The sequence below is a fragment of the Castor canadensis genome, chromosome 19 (assembly GCF_047511655.1).
Source record: "Castor canadensis chromosome 19, mCasCan1.hap1v2, whole genome shotgun sequence".
Lineage (NCBI taxonomy): Eukaryota > Metazoa > Chordata > Mammalia > Rodentia > Castoridae > Castor > Castor canadensis.
Genome location: NC_133404.1, coordinates 28524078 through 28546916, shown reverse-complemented (window position 1 = coordinate 28546916; position 22839 = coordinate 28524078). Strand labels below are relative to the sequence as shown.

The 22839-nt window shown below is 42.0% G+C and overlaps 1 protein-coding gene and 1 long non-coding RNA gene across 7 annotated transcripts in view; both read left to right on the top strand.

Moving 5' to 3' along the window:
- The window catches only part of Tjp1 (tight junction protein 1), a 263800-nt gene that overhangs the window by 116353 nt on the left and 124608 nt on the right, over positions 1 to 22839 (top strand). The window lies entirely within an intron of this gene.
- Positions 3907 to 15224, top strand: LOC141419188 (uncharacterized). Its single transcript, XR_012443838.1, has 3 exons — positions 3907 to 3964; positions 4240 to 4310; positions 8181 to 15224. It is a non-coding gene; the product is annotated as an uncharacterized lncRNA (long non-coding RNA).

Here is a 22839-nt window from a genome sequence, read left to right as displayed (position 1 = left end):
TTGATTGGAGAGTAAATACAGGCTACTTAAGCAAGTATGAACAGCTCAAGAGTGAAAAAGAACACAGAGGACATTCTGCATTCCCTGTCATTGGGCACAGAACAGCCAGCCAGCTCTTCCCCCGACCCCCATCCTCACCTGCAAGCTGCCTGAACCTCCAGGAACTGGATCCAGACTTTTTAAAAAAATCTTATTATTGTTGTGCTGGGGGCACACTATGACATTTACAAAAGTGCTTACAATATGTCATAGTTGAATTCACCCCTCCATCACTCTCCTTTACCCCACTTCCCCCATTCTGGAATAGTTTCAACAGGTCTCATTTTTCCATTTTCATACACGAGTACATTCTACTTCCACCAGATTCACCTCCTAAATCCTTTCCTTATAGCCTCTCCCTTCTCACTGCTACCAACCCCCAGACAGGACCTGCTTTACCTTCCTGTTCTCCATTTTTGAAAGAAGACATTTTTGTTTGTTTAAAATAGCTATATGGGAGTTTCATTGTGACATTTTCATGTATATATGTATTATAACCCAAATTGGTTCATCCCTTCTATTTTTCTCATTTCTACCTTAGTCCTCACCCCCCCGCCCCACTTTTTGTTTTTTCTCAGTCTCCTTCTTAATGGTGATTTCAACAGGTTTAAAAATTCTATATCCATTCTTGTATAGGAAGTGCATCAACCATATTCCCTTTCTTAACTTCCTTCTTTTGGGCCTATATTCCACATATGAGAGAAAAAAATGCTGCCTTTGGCTTTCTGGACCTTCACTTCAGATGATGTTCTCCAGTTCCATCCATTCACCTGCAAATGACAAAATTTCATTTTTCTTCATGACTGAATAAAATTCCATTGTGTATAAATACTACATTTTCTTGATCCATTCATCAGTGGTGGGGCATCTTGGTTGTTTCCATAGCTTGGCTATTGTGAATAGTGCTGCAATAAACATGGGTGTGCAGGTGACTTTATTGTAACCTGACTTACATTCCTTTGGGTATAACCCTAGAAGTAGAGTTGCTGGATGGATCCACACTTACTGTTAAGTCCCAAGACAAGCATCAAGTTTGGAAAAAATCTTTTACATTATTAGATTCCAAATTAAATTCCTTGATAATAATTGGAGGAAGCAGACAGATTTTCATTGGACTTCAGATTGTATAAAATCAACCAGAAATCTCTACATTTTAGGTTAGGAAGCTTGTTAAAGATCCTGCTCTAGCAGGAACAATTGTCCTGGAATGCAAGTGGGAACCTGTATGTGCCTCCAGTTCTGTCCCCTGCTAATTAGATCGGTTCTTTCGATCAACTCGTTTTTTTTAAAGACTTCAAGTGATGTAGACATTTTTGTGCTCCTTCCATGTAGTCCTAGAAGTAACAGAATCAAAATGGACAGTAGGAAGGCAAAGTGAGAGTATCTAAGACATTAGAGCATTGAAGCCGCCACCAAGGCCCAAGACAGAAGGGGCCAGTTGGCTAAATCTTGAGTCTATTTACCTTTTTCTCATCACTCTCTAAGTCACCCTGCACCAAGTTGATCCAACAGTTTCTTAAAAACAAATTAAACCTTTGTTAATAAACCTAGAGGACACCTCTAACTAAATTGGACCTGTGGCTCTTTGTTTAGGGAGGGTAACTGGGGACCTTCTCTGTTACACTTATGTATGTACTTGATCTTCTTTGGGTGCAGTTTATTTAATCGAGCCACCTAAGTGAATTAGGAACTTTGTGCTTAAACCAAGTTCCAAATTGAATTTTGGTCTTGTTCCTTTTTGATGTGCATGATATCATGTGCCTCCTGGTCATTTGGTAGCCCATTTTCTGCCATCTATTGAGTGATTTGTTTGTGTAGTCATTTAGAATGAAAGTCACAACATCAGTTCTGGAAAGCTCATTAAGGCTGCTGTGGTCTCCCAGAGAGGCCAGGTCATCTCTATTGGTATTTGCCATGAGGGCATTAGAGTCATTTTATATTTAAAGTCTGCTCTGAGGTAGAGCTTTGGGCTCACTGACATCTCTTCCTTCTTCCCCCAAACCAAAACACAAACAGACAGAGCCAAAAAGCGTGTGGTAAAAACTGTGCCATACCCTTGTTGCTGAGGCAGCTGTTGCTGAGGAGCTCACGTGGTCTCTTTAGTCAGATGGTTGGGATTGGCTTGGGTGGAGATGAGGACGGAATTAGGGAGTGTGCCCTCTGAAGCATTCATTCATTTGAAACTGTGTTTGATGTTGTCTGTTGACGCTAATAACGCCACACTCAGTCATTACTAAGTAACTAAACAAAATACAAACCCTCGTTAATCTCAATTAGATCTATGAGACTGTTTGCAAATCAACATCTTCAAATACCTTACCTTCTCTACCACCCAAAAATATTTTAGGACCTAGATGATAGATAGATAGATAGATAGAGTTATAGATAGTGTTAGAGAATAAATCAGTCTAAAAAATGTCAGAGTTTTGGGCTGGGGATATAGCTCAGTGGTTAAATGTTTGCCTACCATGCACGAGGCCCTGGATTTGATCCCTAGTACTGAAAAAAACAAAACAAAACACAGAGCTTGATTATCTAGAAACATTTTTTAAAAAACATCATTTCTGGCAATTGCTTTATAAATTACAGATCTGGGAATGACTGATAAATATCCACAAAACTCCTGAACAGACATGAAAAGTATTGCTCCATTGAGTAGGTCAAAGTTGAATCTACTGACGGAACAGATGAAGCACATTAGTTAGATAAAGTAGCTTCTTGTTGTTGCTTGTGTGTGTTTGGTGCTAGGGATCAAACCTATGGCCTGGCCTCGTAGATGCTCAGCAAAAGCTCTACCACTGAACTGCATCCTGAGCTCTTGGATAAAGTTTTAATATTGTCCAAGATTAGCAGACAAGGAAACCAGACACAAAGAGTAAGTTATTTGCCTGGGACTGGTAGGATTTGAACTCAGGTAACAAAGTTCTGAGTTTCCCCTCTTTAAGCACCACCTGTCTCCAAAGGACACACCTACAAGCAAAGGAAATGAGGAACTGGGTTAAAAGCCAACCTACAGAATGGGAGAAAATATTTACAAAACCCTTTATCTGATGAGGTTAATTTCCAAAATATTTAAAGGACTCCTATACTTCAGCAGCAAAGAATACCAATAGTGTGCTGTAAAAATGAGCAAAGGAACAACAACAACAACAAAAAAAAAACAAGCCAAGGATTTGCATAGGCATTTCCCTAAGGAAGATATACAAATAGCCAGCAGCTCTGTGAAAGATGCTCAACCTTGTTAATTATCAAAGAAATCAAAACCACAATGATGTGTGACCTCACATCTCAGGATGGCTGTTATGAAAAAAGGGTAACAAGTGTTGGTGAGGATGTGGAGAAATTGGAACTCTTACACATTGCTGGTGGCAAATGTAAAAAGGTGCAGCAGTTTTAGAAAACAATATGGCGGCTTCTCAAAAAATTCAAAATACAGCTGTTATAGGATTCAGCAATCCCATGCTGGCATATGTTCAAACAAATTGAAATCAGAACCGTGAAGAGATACCTGTATTCCCATATTTATTGCAGCATTAGTCATGATAGCCAAGATTCGGAATCAACCAAAGTATCTATCAAGAGATGAGTGAGTAAAGAAAATGGGTTGTGTACATACAGTGGAATATTATGCAGCTTTAAAAAAGGAAATCTGCCACTGCAACATGGATGAACCGGGTGGGTGAAGTAAGCTAGACATAACAGGACATACTGCGTGTTCCCACTCACATGAGGCAGCTATAATGGTCAAGCCCATAAAGCCAAAGAATACAGTAGTGGCTGCCAAAGGGGCAGGGGTGGGGATGGGGAGCAACAGGAAGTTGTCTCTCAGTATAAATTTCACCTCTGCGAGGTGAGTAAGTTCTAGATTGAACAGTATAGTGCCTATAGTTAATAATATGATATTGTGTGCTTCAGAACCTATGAGGTAGATCTTCAGTGTGGAAGGAGGGAAGGGAGGAGGGAAGGAGGGAGGGAAGAAAGAAAGCTAAGCCAGGGGACGCATGGAGCCTTAGGCGGGGGCGGCGGAGGTGTCTAGTGCCCTAGCCGTGAGTACTTGTATGGGTCCACACTCATCAAATCCAGCATGTTAAACAACGCGTGTAGTTCTTTGCATATCTGTTATCCCTTGATAAGCTTGGTTAAAGAAGAAGAAAAAAGAACGCACAAGACCATAGACAAGAATGTTTATTATTATTACAGATTTTTTTAAACCAAAAGAAACCCTTTAATGCACCTTTGGACCCAGAAAGAAATTACTGAAGACAAAAGCAGTAAGTATCGAATAGCAAAAACTTCTGTAATTTTTAAATTATCTTCATATTAATGAGAACCAAGTGTGTTTGGGGGCTTGGGTGAGGTTGGTGCTGAGGACTGAACACAGGGTCTCACACATTCTACAGGTGCTCTCTGCCACTGAGCTACACTCCCCGGCCATAAGAAACACTTTTTTTTTGGGTGGTAGGTTTGGTTTGGTTTTTGCCTGTTTGTTTGGCCATACTGGGTTTGAACTCAGGACCTTGCCTGCAGGGCAGGAACTCTACCACTTGAGCTCCAGGTCTTTAGTTATTATTCAGATAGGGCCAACCTGGACAGAGATCCCCCTCCCTCTGCCTCCCAGTGACTGGGACCATGGGTGCTGCCACCATGCCCCATTTCTTGATTGGGATAGAGTCTTGGTAACTGTTTTGCTGGGCTGATCTTGAACCAATAGGCTCCTGATCTCCACCTCCCAAATAGCTGGGATTACAGGGTTGAGCCACCATGCCTGGCCCAGAGATAGCATCATAAAATGTAATATTCAGAAATACTAGCAGCTAAAATAGTCTTCATGGCATTCTGATACATTCACTTAGTATTGTGAATTGTTCCAAATCGTGTGCAGAAGAGGGCACACAATCCGGATGTCACAATCCTGTCACTGCAGTCCGGGGGGAGGCGGGGTCAGCGGAGTGTGATTGGCAAGCAGGACAGCTATTTATAGACACCGTCTAGAATACTCAGATGTTGCTTTAAACCACTGTAAAAGCTGACCTTGACCATGATTCATCAATTATGACTACAGTCTTAGAAATATAAACCTAAGAAAATATTCAACAGAAAAAAAAAAGGCCACTAGGGGCTTGGGTCCTGGAGGCTTGGCTCTGGTGGGTCCTGGGAGGCAACTGAGGCAGGACAGTGGGCTTCTTACACTGCTGTTGTCAACAGCCAGGGTGACAGGCAAACAGAGCTCACTGGTCTGTTTCCTACCTCCAGACCACCGTGTTCCCTTTGTTAGATGTTTCTTCCTCACTGAAATAGTATTTCATAATCTTTGTCTTATTTTAACTACTGCGTGTGAATGTGGGGGGGGTTGGGGAAAGGGCTGGAGGAGGGATGGGCATTGAACAAATGAAGCCACCTCTTCCTGGGCTCCTCCCTGGGCAGCCCTCCCCCATGGCAGCTTCCTGTTGGTCCCCACAGAACGGAAAATATTATAGAAGCAAAGACAAGGGAAGTCATTTTCCATGCCAGCTGTTTACAGGCACGACTAGAAATCATACAGAACTATGAGACTTAAATGGTAGGAACACCTTTCAAAGACTTCCTTCTCTCCCCCCACCCCCTGTAGATTTTACTCTAAAAACAGATTGTTGTCATATACTGAACTCTGACCTGTTTTTCTAAAATAAGATTCTGTCAGAATGATCTGACTTATCAAAGAGAAGTATTTGTTTGTGAATATATCAGGCTCGTCACAGACATTCACGATGGCTCCAGGGAAAGTTTACAGCTGCCCATGGAGAGCAAGGCAGTGCAGACAGTACTTCATAACTCACCATGAACCAGCTTTTGAAAAAACTGTACTTTTAGGGAAAACAGGCAAATTTCAATTAAAAAAAAAGTCAAAGGAGCCCGAGCCAAGCATGATGATGCATACCTATTCTCCCAGATACTCAGGAATCTGAGGCAGGAGGGTCTTTGGAAGCCAACTTGGGCAATGTAGCAAGACCCTGTCTCAAAAAACTATGAAGTAGCCAAGTACTGGTGCTCACACCTATAATCCTAGCTACTTGAGAAACTGAGAACTGGAGGATCACTATTCAAGGTCAGCCTGGCCAAAAAGTTCCTGAGACCCCATCTCACTGGAAAAAAGCTGGACATGGTGGCAGGTACCTGACATCCCAACTACTTGGAGGGAAACAAAATAGGATGGCTGGTCTAGGCAAAAAGTGACACCCTATCTCAAAAATAGCCAGAGAAAAAAGGGCTGAAGATGTGACTCAAGCATCTTATATCCTGGAGTTAAGGCAATTCTGTTTTTTGCTTTACCTGAAATTACCAGAACAGTGAATGTTAATATAAGATTCTGAATTAGTTAACATTTTATGTTAAACATAAACTGATGTAACTTATAGAAAATGCTGACAAAACTGAGGGGAAATGAGTTAGCCTGTATTTAGCTGAGATACTTTTATTCCCCTTGTACATTCTGGTTGTTGAGGTGTCACCATGTTCTCATAAATGTGTACTGTACACATTTACGAGGTGATACTAACCTGTCACGGGGAAAGATTTGGAACACTTTTGAACTGTGGACAAGAGCCCTGTTGCCCCCAGATACTTCAGAGGAAAGGAGGGTGATGATGGTCTGTGTGGTCTGTACTCACTTGAGTGTTCTCAGTTGTGTGGACACTGGGAGATGCTGTTCCACACGAATCAGGAGCATATACACACCGTCTTTCACCATGGGGAGCAATTCTGCCCAATACAAATTTCTGTGCTGCTCAGCGCAGCCCCCTAGCCATGTGTGAGCAGGGGTCACTTGAAATGTGGTTTTTGTATCTCTGACCACGCTTTGGATCATTGGAAATGCTGCACAACCGGGAAGATGTGACACTTCCTTCTATATTAGGGAGAGGTCCAAAACCCACATCTTATATTTGAGGAGGATTTATGGACTTGAACATGGCGCCTATGAGAGATCTTAGTTTTCAAAACTTACTGATTTGCTTTTAGGAACTCATGTAGGTACTCACATGAGCTGAAGATAATAAGGACGGCTGTTGTTTCCAATGGTAGCAAAGTACTTGAGCAACAGGAAATCCAGCAGATGAACACAAGGTCAAACTCACTCGTTAGAAGCCTCTCAGACATTGGTTTCAAAGCAAACTAGAGTCTTGCCTTCCTCCTGGTCTGTAGGCCGGTCATGGTGCCTCACAGGCCTTCACCAACTTGATAGAGCAGAGTAGAAGCTTTTGCTGGAAGTCCCTAGTGCATTGCCAGACTTGAACTTAGAATTCTTTATCAAGATCTGCCAGGTGGCTGACTGATGGGTATGGGCACGTGGGGACTGGTCTACATTTAAAATAAGAAATCTTCTGTGAGCTGGGCACCAGTGGCTCACGCCTTTAATCATAGCTACTCTGGAGGCAGAGATCAGGAGGATCAGGGTTCAAGGCCAGCTCGGGCAAACAGTTTGTGAGCTCCTATCTTGAAAAACCCAACACAAAACAGGGCTGATGGAGTGGCTCAAGTGGTAGAGCTCCTGCCTAGCAAATGTGAGACCCTGAGTTCAAGAAATCCTCTGTAATAGGTCTTATCTTTTTGTCAAGTCAGATTTTTGCTTACTTCAGCCCCAGCCATGGGTAGGTATTCAGTACACGCTTCTTCCCAATGAGAATGAAAACTTACCTAACACCTTTAAAAGTCATTTCATTGGTATTATTTGTTTCTTATAATTATTATATTTACCCTAATGATTTTGCTTTATGAAGGTTCATGTCCAAATCAATTAGACAACACTTTCTATGTGACATTTGTTGATTTATATATATATTATATAAATATAAAAATAAATCTATATAAATATGTATAGATTTATATATATATATATATAGTTCAAGTCCATAAATTCTCCCTTCTCTCTCTCTCTCTCTCTCTGTCTATATATGTGTGTGTGTGTGTGTGTGTGTGTGTGTGTGTGTGTAGGAAGAATCCACTATTTAATAGTTGTAATATTGATACAGCTGTGCATAAGTTGTACCATTTTTCATTAAGAACAGAATTAGCTATGTTAGTCTCAGAAGCTCACAATCAAGTTTGGAAACAAAACTAAAATCTTAATTTGTTTACAATGATGGTTTTGCTTGTTTTTTACTTAGAGAATTTCCTCAGCATGATGTTGATGATACTCTTCAGTCATCGTCACACCGTGTTATCAGCTCAGAGAACATAGATAACAAACAACTTGCTGAGCTTTCTTCTATTTCATAATGGAGTGGATTCTTTTCCCAGCCCGGCATTGTCTCTGACTGCTGTCTGCTGGAGGCTGGTTTCATATGGTTGCTGATGCCAGTCCTGATCATGTCCTACAAAGGAGATATGTTGTTTTGAGGTTTGCCCTCCTCCTTCACTGCTGTGGGGACCAAGTTCCAATGAGCTGCAAGTCTGATTGACTCCGACAGCCCACAGTGGGGAGTGGGGACTGTGCAGTGCTCTGCAGCCCCATCCCTTGCACACTCCCTCCTGTCACCCTGCAGGCCCTTCTCCCCAGCACTGTCCTCCTCAGAGAGGAAAGAGGCCTTCAGGAAACCCCCATGATGCTTAGAAAGGACCCTAGTTTTTTTTATTAATGTGGCCATACCTCCGTGACTGCTATTTAGTGCCATAAAAAGAACATGGAATGAACCCAACTTGCAACCAAGAATTCCCTGTGGGTGGTACATTTTGGGGGAGGGGAGGAGGAGACTTTTCAAGTCTGTCGAGTAAGCAGTATGTCCAGTGCTGTTCTTGGTGCAGTGTCTAGTGCACATCCTGTTCTCAAAATGTAAAATAGTGATTTGTACCATTTACAGCAAAAGAACTCTAGATTTAGCTGGAGAGAAATAGCTGTTTGTGTTGAAAGGGTAAGAAAAGAAGGTATACCCCAAGGCTGCAAAGCCCCATGCCTTGTCTAACTAAGTGGTGTCTGCTCATACCCCAGCTCAAAGAAAAGGAGAGGTGATGTTTGAAGTCTACTAGGTGACTTTACCGGGTGCGGCGGCTCACACCTGTAATCCTAGCTACTCAGGAGGCAGAGATCAGGAGGTTCGAGGTTCGAAGCTAGCCTGGGCAAATAGTTCACGAGACCCTATCTCCAAAAAACCCTTCATTAAAAAAAGCTGATGGAGTGGCTTAAGTTGTAGGCCCTGAGTTCAAGTCCTAGTACTGCAAAAAAAAAGAATTTTAAATAAAACAGGAAACTGAAAAATAATGCCAAGCAAAGCAAACATCCCTTGATCATAAGGGAGCAGCACTTTATGTTTTCTTAACATTTCTCATTTGCTTCACAAAAGAAACTGAGTCACCACAAGCAACCAATGCCTCTTGCACCGAGAGGTGTGGCATCCTAGCCCAGGCTCTGAGAGCAGAGGCCCCAAGAATGTCCAGTGTCCAATACCTGTCCAATACCTGGGGTAGGTCTTGGCTGCCAGGACAAATTCACAGGTGACAACAACTAGTATTCAAAATTAATTTTTTGAACCCTGAAAAGACACAGGGAATCTCTCACAAGCGTTTAGGATATTTGGCAAAATACAAGCTGTGAGTCACTCTATTTTAATAAGAAATGCTTTTTTGCCAAGCAGACATCAAAAGAATTGCTTAGAGCTGTTCCAAGCTGTTCCAAGCTCTGATGCTCTGTCTTCCTGGACAGAGCACGCCCTTCACCACAGCAGGCCCTCGGGTGTGCACTGTGGAGGGGCTGCAGGCTCCATGGCAGTTCTCTTCCACCTGTTAGGATACCGATCCTTCTGCAAGTCTCATTTCAAATGCAGCTGGGAATCGCAGAAATGACTTTCTGTGAAATGACTAGTGTGTATATGTGCTTGCCGCATCCGTGTGTCAGTTCCTAGAGGCAGGGACCTGACTTTGGTCCCGTGTGTGTCTCAAGAATGTGGAAGCCCACAGTGAAGGTTCCCTGTGAGACTCAGAGTGGTCATGCTTCATGACCCCGGGTTGGTGACTGGACCTTTCTGTCCTGTGTCTTCTGCAGAGGGGACACCAAGCCCTCAGTGCAGAATTTGCATGCAGTAGATACCCATAAAGCTCTAGCTTCTAATTCTCGCTCACTCTTGCGCTTTCTTTCTCTTTGGGGATAGTTTTGTTTTGTTTATCGGCTATACTGGGGTTTGAACTCAGGGCCACCTACTTGCTAGGCAGGTGCTCTACCACTGGAGCCACATGCCCAGCCAGCCCTTTTTTTAGCATTAGGTATTTTTCAGATAGAGTCTCAAGTTTTTGCTCAGTTGCTCAGTTGGCCTGGGACCACGATTCTCTTTCCTGTACCTTCTGCACAGCTAGGATAGCAGGCTTGAACCACCACACCGGCTTATCTGTTCAGATGGAGTCTCACTAGCTTTTTGCCCAGGCTGACATTGAACTTCTGTCCTCTGGACCTTGCAGTGAGCCCTCAGTTTAGGGCTCTTACCTAGAACTTGCATTGCCACCAGCTCTCACAGAGCTATTCTTTTCTTCCAGGTAAAGAAATGTTTCAACACAGTTCTCAAAATCTCAAATGTCAAGGGCATTCAATCAGCTTGTTAGGGGTGAGACCCCAGGGGGATGTTCTCTGTCACAAAGCACCAGCTTTCTCCAGCTTTTGTCCTTTTGTTCTTGAACCGTGCTTTGTTTGTTTTTGATTTCTCCATTCTAGTCTATGCTTTCATCTTTGTTTTATTTTTTTAGGTTTGAATTTGAGCTCAAGCCTCTTCAGAGTCATCTGATTGAAATACAGTAAGACTTAAATCGAGGGAAATTAAAGAATCAAAGAGGAGTTGCCTTATGATCTAGGACAACTCAATTGAATCCACATTTATGCTCGCGGTATAAATACCTCTCTAACCTTAGAGCATTCTGGAGTTTGTAAGAGAAAAAACAAACAGGGCTAACTGTTTCAGATTGAAAATGAAATATTATCACTGAATGTCCAGCTGACAAAGTCCTGGGCCCTCCTGTGGTCACTTTTGGGTTCTTCTCTGCCTTCGTGGCTTCCTCTCCCACAGTCAACTCCAGCTAACGCCTGGCCTGCCCTCCTATAGTTATGCGATGTACACTCAGACACCTGCTAGCTTTCAAAATACCCTAGAAGAAAACGTAGAAACACTTCTTAGGCCTTCCAGCCATAACCAAGCATCAGCGCTCCTGGCTGTTTACTAACATTCTTCATTTACATTTCTTCATGCCTTGTAAGAAATCTGTTTTGATGTGTTCTCACAGTGTGGCTAGCTAGTGGTTCAACTGTCTCTGTCTTTGGAGAAGCTTTGTGGGTCGTTCATTATTTTCACTCTTGGTTTTGTGAGTGGGCAGTTCTGATTTGGGTTCTGTTGTGGTGTTGCAGCCTGATGACACTTGGGCTGAACTCATTCCATGAAGCCAACATGGCTTCTTCATGCGCACACCAGTACTTCTGCTAGGGTGGCTGACTCCGCTGTGACCAGCACGTGTTTCCTCACAGGAAGACCCTGCCAGGCAGTTGACTTCTCCCACATCAACCTTTCCAAAAGGCTTAGGGAAAAGCTTCAAGACATCTTAGGATCAAGTCTCAGAAGTCCTACCGTTTTGCTTCAACTCTATCCTAGGGAAAGGGTGAATGGAGGGAGTTTCATCCCTTGGGACACATAGGAAGGGGGTGACTGGGGGCACGGACTGTCATTTTTGGAGATTGGCTACCACAGCCAGGAAGAAAATACATTTTCATATTTGATAATGTTTTCTACATTATTAAAATGTTCTAATTTTACCATTACCTTTACTCTCAACTTCTGACTTCTCTGAGTTGCCCTCATTTTCTGTTTCACATACTTTTCTAGGAACATATGGCAAACACCCCAAAAGGTGGGTAAGTCTTGAGCACTGACAGATGCTTCTGCTACCAGCTCTGAATGAGTGTCCTCTTTAGAGGGGTGTCTTTCCTTTCCTTGCTTTTCTTTTTTTCTTTTGCTGTTGCCCACTGAAAACACACAGTGTCCAGAGCTTGTGGCTGGGAAGTGCTTCCTCCTGCTGCCCAGCTGACCCTGAGGAGGGGTTGGTTGGAAGAGGAAAACATGCTTTGCAGCTGCCCATAAGTTCCCTGGTGACCTTGGGCCTGCTGTCGCACATACATGGACTTGGTTTCCTCTCTTTGTCTGAATTATATGAGTCAATCAGCTTGCTAGCTCTATTAATTTCCCTTATCCTTCCCTGTCCTTCCTTCTCTTCGCATTTGCCTTTTCTTTTAAAATGACTCTCTCCAGCCCATGGTGAGGCAGGTGTGGGAAAACCAGCCTGTGCTCCCAGCAGGCCCTGGGCTGAGGCAAGTACCGCTAGCAGCCTGCCACCACCCCTGCAGGGACAGTCCTCCTGACGGGAATTGATAAGGGCACATTATGTAAAATCTAGAGGGCAGGGCTTTTCCCTTTTAGGTCAGCACTCAGCCCCAAGCTAAAAAGACTAATGAACAGAAGTATTTTCTGTGTTCATTCCAGAGCCTTTCCCAGGGGCACAATAAATGCAGCCTGCCTGTTTACAGGAACATTGACATTTAATGAACCAGTCTTCCCCAGCTGAAGAGTTTTTGGTTTCATCTGATCTAACCCAACCTGCTACATTCATAAGATTCATTACCATTTACTGTAAGATAATTTTGCATGCTTAAAAATAATTTTCACACCCAAGACTTACCTTACAAGTATTAGAAAACTATCTAAAAGTTTTAAGTCTCTTCTTCCTTTTTTTCCTTCAGTCTTCCACTTACGTGAAAGTTGCAGTCCTGGCTCTAATCTGCCCACCCACTAGCACTCCAAATTAGCTAGTTTAGCTCATTTACACATTCATGCATTCAACAAATGTACTTTGTCGAATTTACACATTCATTCCTTCACTTGTTCACTCATTCGACAAATGTCGTTTTGAGGATCAACTCTGGGAGATACGAACATTATATTAGAAAAGTGAAAGCCTTCCAGATATGGGGGTCTGGGGAGGAGGCTTACATATCAGCAGGTAAGCAACCTGGAGGTAAGCTTCTTAGGACACGGTGTCTGTCAGGTGCCCGTGTGATCTGGCTTTGAGGGGATCATCAGTCCCTTTGAGCACTGTTAGTGGGACAGGGGTTGAATGTGATTACAGTGTGAATCATACACTGCTTCTTCTGCAACCTTGACTTTCAAGCTGGAACCTTGGACCATGGGAGTATGAGGTAAATCCTTTGTACCCCAGGGATTGCTAAAATAACATATTTCCTGGATTTTGAGAAGCACTGCCAAATCTACAGAGATGTTACATGTCATAGACGCTGCCTTTAATAGTGTCTTGGTGAGTTTTCTAGGCTATATCCCAGAGTGTTGCCAGTGTGAGGGGTTAAATGCACTTTATCTGTCTAAATTAAGGAAGTCAGCTTTTTGTATCTGTCTTGCAAATATTTTTCCTGCTTGTTGGAGTCTGGGTGCTGTGCCTGCTTAGAAGGAACCTATTTCTCCCTCTGAGATTATTGATATATTCACTGCTCACCCCTGCTTTCTCTTAGGGCTTTCTTTATATATTTGGAAAATTGATCCATCTGAAATTAATTTTGGTATAAGAAATGAGACAGGAATCTGGCTTTCTTATCTTTCTCAGGTGGTTACCCAGTCGCATTAAACACATTTTTATAGTGACATACCTGTACTGTACACCTTTGTGGCAAATTAAATTCCTTTACATATTTTCTTTTTCTCTTTCTCTTTTTTTTTTTTCTTGGCAGTACTGGGGTTTGAACTCAGGGCCTCATGCTTGCTAGGCCAGCATTCTACCACTTGAGCCACTCCACCAGCTCTTTTTTGTGTTGGGTATTTTCAAGATAGAGTCTCATGAACTGTTTGCCTGGACTAGCTTTGAACCATGATCCTCCTAATCTTGCCTCCTGAGTAGCTAGGATTACAGGTGTGAGCCACTGGTGCCTGGCTTCAATTCTTCCATTCTTTGTTATGATCCACTTAGTGTGTTGGTTTAACACTAAAGTGCCATACTGTGAAGCTTCAAGTTTTGTTAGCAGTCACAAAATCTCTTATGTCCCCAGCACCAGTCTTTAAAGGAATCTGGGAAGAACTTAACACTGAGTTGAGAGGGCTCATTTTCTCATATATTGGGAACCTAGTGGATACCAGTGTCTGTTGTGATCTAAGTGTTTCCTTCTCTTGACTGTTTCCTTCCCTTTCTTCCCTCCCATGAATATGTATTTCATGTTGTGTGCTAGTCACTGCTTGGGGTGCCTGATTTATGAGCTTACCCTCGGCCTCCATGACTCTCAGAACCTCACAGATGTACAAGAACCAGAATTGGGAGCTTACCTGTAGATTTTATACCAACCCACAATGTCAAAGATGGCAAGGAAGTCTCCTTGACTCCTAGCTTTGCATTTTGTCCTCTGCCTTTGTCCATCCACTGAACAGACTTAGCAATCTTCCAACTGACCAGTTCTTTTGAAAACAACAAAGAGGTCATTAGGAGCTAGTGCTCTAATCCTCTGCTGATTCTTTTTAAAAATGCTTTTAAAACAAAAACTTCACATACTGAAATAATCTTCAAGGGAATGTACACACCCAGGGAGCCTGTGGAAAGATAATAGCTATGAAAGCCTCCCACATAGTGGCAAAGGAAAGGCGTGCTTTTCCCCTGACAGGAGCCCTCGTGGGTCATGGTGGAACCCCTAAAAAGGCTCTGTGTGAAGCGAGGCAGGGAGTAGTCACCTTGTTCTTCGAATGAGCAGGTTTATGGTTTTGCCCTGTTGCCTTTCAGGCTGGTTATTACCTTCTCAGAACCATAGGTAATTCCTTTTTTTCCAGTTGATTTCTTGCTCATAAATTGCCATTTGCTTTTCAATTAAATGACTAAGTTCTAATACTGGCCACAAACTAACAGCATGACTGGGGTAGGTCTTCCTCAGCTTTGATAGGCTGAATTTTCTTGGGTCAAGGAATTTACCAGCATCGGTCAAAAATTGCTCTCTTCATTTTTTACATTTTATATTGTACATAATTTATCTTATTTGTCTGAAATAAATGTTTTAAGTCTAGTGTAATGGATTTTTCAGGAGCCTTTGAGCACTCATGTGAATGAAACCAGAGCCTCAGGAAGATATTGTCAGAGTCAGGTCAACTGTCCTATTCCTGTGGTCCTTGAGTACCTGGGAAACCTTTGCCCCACCCTCTCTCCCCTGGTATCTGTCTTTCTGGTTGTCTCAAGTTAGAAAGAGCTGGTGAGTCTCCTTCCATAGTTCCTGACAGCTTAGTCACTAACCAGAAGGTCACTTTATTTTTATTAAATATACCTTACCTTTTCAGTTAATTGGTTGTTGTGAAAGGGAAATTATATTTTCCAATGGAACAAAACCTTTGGAATGTTTTCTGAACATTCCAGAGTATTATTTCTGAAGTGACATTTGATTTATGTAAAAGCAGCCTGTTTTTTTGTTTCTGCATAAATATACACGAAGGACAGCTTTTGTGATATAGTAAATAAGATCCCACACAAATTCCACATGACATACTGTGTGGGGAGCTCACATAATAAAATGAAGAATGCTGCCTGTTTGTTTTCCCATCAATGTGGAGTTTTCATTGTACCCCACATCTGTCAAAGTCATGTTCAAACACAGAAATGATGTACTTAAACAGATCAAAAATGGATCTTTTTTCTTCATCAAATACACCCATTACTGCAGCCATCCTTTATATTTCAGAAGGGACGAAGGCAAGCTCTAAATATAGTTAATGACTTAAGCTAATTCTAAATTTGTAAGGGAAAATGTGTTGAAATTTAGGTGGGTGTTGCCAGAAGGAACAGGAATGTGGGGGGCAGGACCAGGTGACATGGGGATAAAGTCATGCCAGACATAAACATGAATTTCAAGAGAAGATCTAACAGAGAATTAATCTGCTGCTATTTTTGTAAAGGAGAAGGTGTCAGATCACTGAAAGAAGACATGCTTAAAGCTGTATTTACATCCAAGTTTATGTCAGCTCTGTATTTCCTTTCTTCCAAGCACCCATGATGAAAGTATGCCTTTGAGATGGTTCATCGCAGATTTATTTCTGTCTCGATACCAAATCAAGGACAGAAAATTTCTCTTAAATAGCTTGTGCCCCTCAGTTTCTAGCACAGTGCCTGGTGATGTGAATTGGTCTGAACAACACTGGCCACATTTCTCTTAAACACTTGACTCCTGTTTCTTTAGCATTTCTGCTTAGCTCTTTCACTCACTTTTCTGCATTTACTCCTCTATGTAAGTTGCTCCTCTAGCCAGCTCTGAAGGCTCCTGAGGATCAAGTTCATGTATTGTTTGCTATTTACCATGATATCCAACTCAGGTCTTGCACGTTGAGGTTGCTCAGTGCGTGTGCACCTCTGCTAACACTCCTTGTAGCCAGGGCTCTTCTGGTGTTAGAGACTTTTCCTGTGTTATATGTGTTTGTACACATTGCCTCAATCTCTTATTTGGCAAACTTTTGCTAACCTAATTTTTGCAAGTAAAAACCACACTTTGGAGGGAAAGGAAAAGAGAATGAGAGAGCATAAACAGTATTGTAAAACATAACATTTGGGAAGGTAAAAGACGTAATGGTATGTGTTGAAAGCAGTTGATAAGGTGGGGGGGGAGGGTGGGAGGTAAAGGGGTAAGGGAGAGCAATGGAAGGGGTTGAATGGACCAAAGTAAAGTATATTCATTGAGACATCCCTTTGAACATCAATTTAAATATTAATAATGGAAGACAGGACTGTAAAACAGATACAATTTGTATGTGTAGGGGGAATACTTGTGGGATGGGGAAGGGTGAAGGAAGGAGATTAAGGTGAGGGTCTATGGGTAGATGGACTTCATATACTTATATGAAATAGAACAAAGAAACCTCTTGCAATTGCTTTAAGTGGGGTGGGAGGGGCCAAAGGGGAGAGACAGTGGGGGTGATCTAACCAATGTACAATAGAAGCCTATTTGGAATTGTCACAATGAATTGCCCCTATACACTGAACATATCCTAATTAAAAAAGAAAAAAAAAAACATACTTCTAACCCTGGTCACATTCAAAAAGTCCTCCAAGGTCTCACAGATATGACAACTTTCCTCCCATGTAGGAAGTTGAAAGAAGCAGCTTTTTATTTTGGGAAGATTATATTTTGAGGTTGCAGTGGACCTGGTGGGATAAAATTTCAACACAACAGAGTGGAAAAAACTACAACCTTTATATTAACATTTGTGAGAATTAACTTGCTTCATTCCCTGACTCTTCAGCTTTAAAAATTGATGCTGGGTGCCTATCTTTGTGGCATTTGCTGATGTTAGGAACTGCTGAAAATGTAATTCTTATCCTATCAGAGGGATGGGTGTTGATCTGTGTAGCTAAACCCAAGAAAAACACCACTGATCTTGTCCTTAAATAGTTTCCTGGTCTCGTTAGATTGCTTATCCTTAAAATTCACTTGTAGATGTCCACCTCAAGCAAATGAGGAAGATCTTGGCTCACAGGAGTTCTCGTGGTTTCCTGAGCCTTCAAATCCCAGAGTTGGAAGGGACCCCTTCTGGGCATCACTTGTGGAGAAGGAAGATAAGCGATTAAATCTTCTGGATTTAGCTTGGTATTTTCCTTTAATGGTATAACTTTTTAATTTTTGAAAAGAGATTTTCAAGCATAGCCAAGATTTTGTTTTGTTTGCTTCTGAAGCAAAAAATTAAAAGGAATAATAAGTGACATACAAATAACTTCTTGCTACCCAATAGTGAAAGCAGGCCAAGTTTAAAGGATTTGTAGGAGAGAAAGTGGAGGCACAGATAAATGATAGGAAATGAGAAAATAGTGATAAGATAGGCAGGAGCTTAAAGACACAATCCCAGCACCACACAAATGATCTTGACATCCTCAGTGCTGCTTCCAGTTTCCTTCCCTCACTGCCTTTCTTCCTCATGTCTGATGCAAGTCCTTTGGCATTGAACCTGGCCCAGGGGCATAAAGGTACCCGAAGCCCAAAAGAGCTGAGAGATAAAGTCTTGACCGCAAGAAACGTGTGTACTTCTCAATAATTGTTAAGCTCCTGAAAGGTGCTTCCCACAATGAACTTACAGTCTGAAAGAAGACTTGGGTGAACAGAGTAAAAAAAAAAAATCTTAAAATTAGGGCACATTTTCATTTTGAAAGGTATTCCTCTTTTGAGAGCTGTGCATTTAGGGCAAATAAAAATGATATGCCATTGACTAGCCCAGAGACCTCAACTTCAGAAACATTGAAGCCTGAGGTTTAAAACAAAAAAAGAAACTACTTCCCGGGACGTGGAACGTTCTACTTGCCACAGCTTCAGCAGGAAAAAAACCCACAGTTCACAAGATGTTTGTGACACTATATAATTTTAGTACTGCCATGAGAGGCCAGAAGCCAGGAGTGCAGACTGTTCCAAGTAGCAAGTTCAGCAAACACATTGTCAGTGTCCTGGGGGCTGGGACGTGGGTCAGCACCTAGAAGTCCAGAGATTAACTTTGCCCTGTGTTCTCCCACCTCTGGAGAGCAGCCACTGTCAGTGTACTTTCTGAATTGTCGTGGGATGCATGGTCTCTTCTCTACATCATCACTTCCCTCACACACCCAAAGGTCACAAACCGAAATGCTTACCAGGGTCAGGCCAGGAGCATAGGTGGGTGCCTCCGCCTGGCAAGCCTAAAGCAGGAGTGCTGGGGCTGTGGCACCCCAGGGAGAGCTTGTCTCAGCCTCCTCCCTGATCTGGTATTCAAGTGCAAGACTTTTTTTTTTTTTTTTAAACACTCTTCTAGCCAAAAACACATCTACCAGCTGCATCTGAGAACTGATTTTGAGCAAAGGACTCTACGTTTTTTAGGCCTTTGTCATGAAATATTGCAAGAATCTCCTAAACACTTTCTCTAGGCTCCACCTCTGGTGACCACCATCCACATGACCTTTGACCACATTTCTAAAGCACGGATGTGGTGCTGTCACTTGCCTGCTATACAGACCCATTCCCTACATGGGAACGGCCCTCAGCCTCGTCTTCAACCTTGCACCCACAGTCCTTTGCTGCTTGGCTTCAGCTCTGCTTCAGCCTGTCACATTCCTCCTCCCTCTCCTCCAACTTAGTCTCCCCACACTGGGTGACTCCTTATTCCCGTAGCACTCCTGTCCAGAGACTTTTGTAAAATAGCTTCCCCACCTCACCCTACCCTCTCCCCCATGCTTAGAATAACTCTCTTTGGTGAATCTTGGTTTAAATCACCAAGCATTACTTAAGCAGTCCCTTGGTGATGTTTATTTTGTATATTTCTATGATTGGTCCTGAACAGTCCATATTATAATGTTTGCCTCCCTCACTAGACTTAGAAATCGTAAAGAATAACAACCAAATTTTTTCCTTCTTTCTGTGTCTTCCTTTATTCCAAAACAGAGTTATTTTAATGAACTCTCTTTGGGCCTAAATTTTCTTTTCAGTGAAATGTAGGTGTCAGATTAGGATTTAATAGTGTTTTCATTAGTCATGCACATTAAAATCACTTGGAATTCAACAATTGTGTTGGAACAGTTGTACATCCACATGCAAGAGAATGAAGTTTGGTGCCTACCTCACACCATACACAAAAATTACCTCCAAACAGATCCTAGCCCTAAATAAAAGAGCTAAAACTGTGAGACTCTTAGAAGAAAACAGGAGTAAATCTTCATGACATTGAACTAAAGAATAAAAGGTTTCTTAGATATGATACCAAGAAAAAAGATAAATTGAACATCAAAATTAAAAACTTTGTACATCAAAGAATACCATCAATAAAGTGAAATGATAACTCAGAATGGGAGAAAATATTTGCAAATCATATATGATAAGGGTTTAACATCCAGAATATATTTAAAAAAAAAACTCTAGAGCTGCAACATGGTTCAAATGGTAGAGCACTTGCCTAGCAAGTGCAGGATCCTTAGTTCAAAGCCCAGTTCCACAAAAAGAAAGGAACTCTTACTAGTCAACAATAAGAAGACAGCTCAATTTAAAATGGCAAAGGATTTGCACTGATATTTTTTCCAAAGAAAACATTAAATGGATAGTAGGCACATGAAAAGTTGCTCAGCATTATTAGTCATCAGGGAAATACAAATCAAAAGTACAATGAAATGCTACTTCACACCCACTGGGGTTACTCGGATCAAAAGATAGACAATACCAAGTGTTAGAAAGAATGTGGAAGGAGGGGAGAGGGAGGGGGTAGGGGAAAGGGAGGGGGCGGGGGAAGGGGGGAGAAATGACCCAAACATTGTATGTACATATGAATAAAATAATAAAAAAAAAGAAATATCTAGTACCACAGTAATAAAGGAGATTTTCATTGTTGATGGAAGGAAAGAGGAAAGGATAGGGCTGTGGTGGGGCAGGTACCCCCAGAGCTCCTTGCACTCCATAGGAAGCCACTGTCATTAGAACCCCCTCTGTCCACATATCTAGGTGCCTTTATAGAGTGAGGATGCACTCGAGAGCCCATCCATGACTCCTGTAACACAGAAACAGACTGTCTTTGAAGATTAAAATCCTAACAGCACGTCCCCCACAGAGATAAATGCTGAAAGAGAGAAAAGACAAGCATTCAGGGGAAAGGTAGGGTGAAAGAGAGAGAGAGAGAGAGAGAGAGAGAGAGATGAAACAAAAACTAGAAATCATAATAAAAAAAAAAAAGAACGTGAAAGAATTTGAACCCTCATGGTGAAGCTGCTTTGGAAAATAGTTTGCAGTTCTTTTTAAACAGAGTAGTCATATGACCTCACAATTCCATTCTGAGGAGCGGTGTACTTAAGAGAATTGAAAAGATATCCACTTGAAAGTTTTATATGAGTGTTCACAGCCGCATTATTTCATAATAACCCCAAAGTGGAAGAAAACCCAGATGTCCATCCATTGAAAAATGGACAAGCAAAATGTGGTGGAAAACAGGATGACATTCTGCATAAAAAGGAGCAAAGTACTGATGCATGCTACAATGTGGATGAGCCTTGAAAACGGTATGCTAAATGAAAGAGACCAGTCACAAAAGGCCACGTGTGGCATCATTCCACGTACATAAAATGTTCAGCATAGGCAAATTCATTGTGACAGAGTAGATTCATGGTTGCCAGGAGATTGGGGAAATGCCTGGGAGAGGGTGGCTAGTGGTGTCTGCTAGCTGGCTTGAAGTTCTTTATGAGGTCCTGTAAATGTAGAATTAGATAATGACGGTTGCTCAGTTTTATGAATAGACCGAGACCCACTGAGTTATATACTTTAAATGGATGAATCTTAATATAGCTGTTACTTTTTAAAATCCCTTTGAGAGCTTTTCTTAAATGCACATGTGACATCTGTCTTGCCATGAATTAGATTCAGTGGAACTGGAAGGTGTCTTCGACTTCACCTGCAGCACTCCTTACAGACTTACTTGTAAGTCAAGAGTTGGACTCATGGGTATACCTGGGTGAGCCTAGAGCACGTGTGAGATGTCTTCTACATTCCAGGTGTAGCTGTGTAGATCTGAGGATGCCTCTGAATCCCTAGATGAGGGAATAGACAGCATAGGTGTGCTGTAATTACACCCTGCTGCCTGAAGCCAGGGAACAGCTGGGCAGGTACAGGAGGCCCAGAATGCATAAACACTGAAATGGAACTCCTGAGAGAGAGAGTGAAAAGAGTGCTCCCTCCTGACACAGAGTCAAGGATGTGGGCAGGCCTGGAACTGGCTCCACAGCAAGGATGCTGGTGTGCTTCTGGGTTGAGACTGAACTCTGGGAAAAGCAGAGCTGGTTGAGAATGAGAGCCTGCTTACCTCAAGACTCTTGCGTCTTTGGCTACAGTTGATAACCCAAATAACTTTGAAGTCCTGAATTGATTTTTTCCCCTAAGACATTTTCTTATTGAGACATTAAAATCATTGAGCATAAACAAAAGAATAACCCATTTACTTCCCATTATTGGGAGAAATAAATGTTTGCTTTCTAACTTAGACCCATAGACCGTTGGTTCCTCTTTTCCTTAACTGTAAAATAAGAGACTTGGTTTCTATGACCTCTAAATTCTTTTCAAGCCTCAAAGTTTCTGAGGACAAAATATAAAATAATCACTGAAATACTTTATTATTACATATAGGTATTTAGATATAAAATCTTGGTCAAAGTCATTAAGAAATGACTGTCAACAGTCAAGTAGTTGAAAAAGTTGTTGAACTTAAAAATTTTAATTCATTTTTATTCAGTGTACCCAAGGTTTCTCTTACAGAGTAAATATTTGTGGGTCCCCCATTCATAAGTTGAATTCCCACCCCAAAGTGATGGTATTTGGAGGTGATGCCTCAGGTAGATGATTAGGTCATGGGAGAGGGCCCAAAGGAACAGAGAGCTCCCTCTCTCTGCTCTCAGCCATGTGAAGACAGAGCACAAAGAGGGCCATCTCCAAACCAGCAAGCCTTGATCTTGGAGTTCAAGCCTCTGGAACTATGAGAAATAAATTTCCATTATTTGAACCACCCTAGTCTATGGTGTTTTTGTCACCAGCCTGAATTCACTGAGACAGTGTCTTGACCTGTTTCAGTAGCTTGTTCTTTGTGCAACTTGACTTCTGATAAGGAAAGGTGATGGCATACTGAGCTTCCCTATGGCAATGACTGGAGACACAGAGGCAAATGGGGAGACCCACATCCACAGCCCACTGACACGAACCTGTCTCCCTCTCCATTTACCACCCCCTACACACACTTTTATCTTATGGATCCTGGATAACAGGTAGCTTTACTCAAACTCTGAATTGAAGATGAG